Genomic DNA, 4,436 nt, shown 5'->3' on the forward strand with positions numbered 1-4,436 from the left:
GGAATTGTATGACACCATTGAAAGACCAAACTTACCAATCATAGGCATACAGGAAGGAGAAGAATCTTAGGATACTGGTATAAATCAGATCTTCAACAGGATTGTAGAAGAAAATTTCCTAAAACTAATGAAAGATATGCCCATACAAATACAAGAAGCATATAGAATACCGAACAGACAGGACGAGAAAGGAAACTCTCTACATTACATGTACAAAACAAAGAGACAATTCTGAAAGCTGCAAAAGAGAAACAACAAGTCACATATAAAGGAAAACCCATTAGGATTATAGCTGACTTTTCAGTGCAAACTATGAAAGCAAGAAGAGCCTGGACCAAAGTATTCCCAGTTCTAAATGACCATAGATGCCAATCCAGATTACTTTACTCAGACAAAATGTCTATTATAATTGAAGGGGAAAGCAAAATCTTCCATGACATAAATAGGCTGAAAGAATTCATGTCCACAAAACCAGCCCTTCAGAGAGTTCTGGAAGCAATACAAAGAGCTGAAGAAAGGAACGACTATACCTAAGGGGTAACAGAAAGCAACCTAATGAAGGCATAACGGTGGAAAGGCACAGTTACACCAAGAATCTGAACAGAAATCAAAATGACAGGAAATAATACATATCTTTCATTAACAACTTTAAATATCAGTGGACTGAACTCCCCAGGCAAAAGACACAGACTAGTTGAGTGGATTAAGAAACAAAACCCATCTTTTTGTCATCTGTAAGAAACTCATCTCACTTTCAAGGACAGGCACTACATTAAGGTGAAAGGATGGAAAAAAAATATTCCAAGCAAATGGTCCTAAGAAAACAGCAGGCATTGCAATTCTAATATCTGACAAAATGAACTTCAAGCTAAAACTAATCAGAAGACATAAAGAGGGCCACTTCATTCTGATCAAAGGAACAATTGACCAAGAAGATATTACAATCATGAACACATATTCACCAAACTCTGGTGCACCCAACTTCATAAAAACAATACTACAGGACTTTAAGACCCAGATTAATTCCGACTCATTAAGAGTAGAGGACTTCAATACTCCAGTGTCTCCATTACATAGGTCAACAGGACAGAGAATTAACAGAGAGACATCTGAATTAAACAGTGCCATACATCAAATGGACCTAACAGACATCTACTGAATATTCCACCCAAACACCAACGAATATACTTTTTCTTCAGTGCCCCATTGAATTTTCTCCAAAATCAACTGCATACTGGGGCACAAAACAAGCCTCCACAAATACAAAAACATTGAAATAATTCCATGCATTATATCAGACCACAATGCAATAAAGCTTAAAATCAACACTGGAAGAAACCCTAGTAACTACAAAAACACATGGAGATTAAACAACACACTCCTGAATCATGAATTGGTCAAAGGAGAAATTAAGAAAGAAATAAAAGTATTCCTGGAACTAAATGAAAAGGACAATACAACACAACAAAACCTCTGGGACACGCTGAAAGCGGTCCTTAGAAGGAAGTTTATAGCTCTAAGTGTCTACATTAAAAACTAAAAAAGAATACAAATAAATGACTTAACATTGCAACTTAAGACACTCGAAAAGCAACAACAAATGAAACCCAAACCCAGCAGACAAGAAGAAATAACAAAAATCAGAGCAGAAATTAATGAAATTGAAACAAAGAAAACAATTCAAAGACTCAACAATCCAAGAGCTGGTTCTTTGAAAAGATAAGCAAGATTGACAGACCACTAGCCCAATTAACCAAAAAGGGAAAGAGCACCTCCAAATCAACAAAATCAGAGATGAAAGGGGAAACATCACAACAGACACCAAAAAGATCCAGAACATTATAAGGGAATACTTTAAAAACCTATACACTACTAAATTTGAAAACCTAAAAGAAATGGATGGATATCTAAAAGCATGGGAATCACTAAAACTACACTAAGAAGATATCAACAGCTTAAACAATATAAACACATAAGGAAATTGAAACAGTAATACAAAACCTCCGGACTAAAAAAAGCCCAGGACCAGAAGGATTTACAGCAGAATTCTACCAGACATTTAAAGAAGATCTATATCTAATACTATTTAATTTATTCAAAAAGGTAAAAATGGAGGGAGAACTTCCAAAATTCCTTCTGTGAAGCCAGCATCACTCTAATACCAAAGCCAGGTAAAGATACAACCAAAAAAGGAAAACTATAGACCCATATCTTTAATGAACATAGATGCAAAATTTCTCAACAAAATACAAACTGTATACAGACACACATTAAAAAGATCATCCACCATGATCAAGTTGGCTTTATTCCAGAGATGTGGGGATGGTTCAATATACGTAAGTCAAAAAAAGTCATAAATCATATAAATGGGCTCAAAGACAAGAATCACATGGTCATCTCTACAGATGCAGAGAAGGCCTTCCCAAAATTCAACATGCGTTTATGTTCAAAGTCCTAGAGGGAATTGGACTGGAGGGAACATACCTCAACATAATTAAAGCCATATATAACAAACCCACAGCCAACATCATTCTAAATGGAGAAAAACTGGAAGCAGTCCCATTGAAATCAGGAACCAGACAAGACTGTCTACGATCTCCATTGCTTTTTAACACAGTGCCTGAAACTCTTGGAAGAGCAATAAAACAAGAGAAGGAAATTAGAGAGTAATAATTGGAAAAGAAGAGATAAAATTATACCTTTTTGCATATGATAATATTATATCTAAAAGACACCAAAAATTCCACCAGAAAAATCCTAGACATGATTAACATTTCCAGTAGAGTAGCAGGTTACAAAATTAATCTACAAAAGTCTGTAGCCTTTCTATATACTAATGACAGGTGACCCACCACAATTACAGGACATTTTGAGAGATGCTCATAGTACCCTGGAGCTAGTGGACCTAGTGGGGCAAGGAGCAAAAACTGTCCTTTATGTCCCTCTGACCAAATTAGTATAGGCCTCAAAGTATGTCTGTTAAATATCCACGATGGAAGGCCTCTCATGCTCATGGATTGGAAGAATTAATATTGTGAAAATGACCATCCTACCAAAAGCCATTTATAGATTCAGTGCAATGCCAATCAATATTCCCATGACATTTTTCACAAAATTGGAAAAAACTAAACATCCTAAGATTCATATGGGAGCACAAAAGACCCCAGATAGCCAAAGCAACCCTGAACACTAAGAGCAATGCAGGGGGATTACTATACCTGGTTTTAAACTATATTACAGAGCTATAGTCATAAAAACAACATGGTACTGGTGAAAAAATAGACCCATAGATCAATGGAACAAAATTGAAGACCCAAATATGAGTACATGTAATTTCATCCACCTGATATTTGACAAAGGGACCAAAAACATTTACTGGAGGAAAGATGGCATGTTCAACAAATGGTGCTGGCAAAACTGGATCTCCACCTGTAGAAGAATGAAACTAAACCTCTGTCTTTCACCTTGCACAAAAGTCAACTTCAAATGGATCTAAGACTTCAATGTGAAGCCTGAAATTCTGAAACTGTTAGAAGAAAACATTGGCAATATCCTACAAAATATAGGTGTAGGAAAGGATTTTCTAAACCAGACATCAATTGCTCAGGAAATAAGATCAAGAATCAACAAATGGGACCTCAATAAACTGAAAATCTTCTGTACATCAAAAGAAGCGACTAAGGAAGTGAAGAGAAAATCCACAGATTGGGAGAAAATCTTCACCGGCGACACAGCTGAGAGATGGTTTAACATCCAGAGTATATAAAGAACTCAAAAAACAATCAAGAAAGGAAGTTACCCAATTAAAAGATGCACTAAGGAGCTGACAGAGAGTTCTCAAAAGAGGAAATAAAGATGGCTAAGAAGCATCTTAGAAGGTGTTCAACATCATTGGTAACTAGGGAAATATAAATTAAATATAAATTAAAACCACTTTATGATTTAAATATAAATTAAAAACCACTTTATGATTTCATCTTACCCCAGTCACACTGGCTACGATCAAGAGAACAAATGATACCAAATGTTGGAGAGGATGTGGGGAAAGGGAAACGCTCCTCCACTGCTTGTGGGACTGCAAACTTGTTCAACTCCTATGGAAAAGCAGTGTGAAGAACCCTTAAAAAACTACAAATGAACCTACCATTTGACCCAGTTATACCACTCCTTGGCATATACCCAAAGAACTCGTCCTATTTCAGAGACACTTGAACATCCATGTTTGTTGCTGCTCTTTTCACAATAGCTAAGAGATGGAAGCCACCTAAGTATCCCTCAGCTGACAAGAAGATAATGAAAATATGGTTCATTTATATGATGGAGTTCTACTCAGCAGTAAAGAAAGATGAAATCATGAAACTCTCAGGTAAATGGATGGATCTAGAAACTGTGATACTAAGTGAAGTAACACAAACTCAGAAAAACAAATGACATAT

This window comes from Nannospalax galili, unplaced genomic scaffold (genome assembly GCF_000622305.1).
Source record: "Nannospalax galili isolate Female #2095 unplaced genomic scaffold, S.galili_v1.0 scaffold907, whole genome shotgun sequence".
Classification (NCBI taxonomy): Eukaryota; Metazoa; Chordata; class Mammalia; order Rodentia; family Spalacidae; genus Nannospalax; species Nannospalax galili.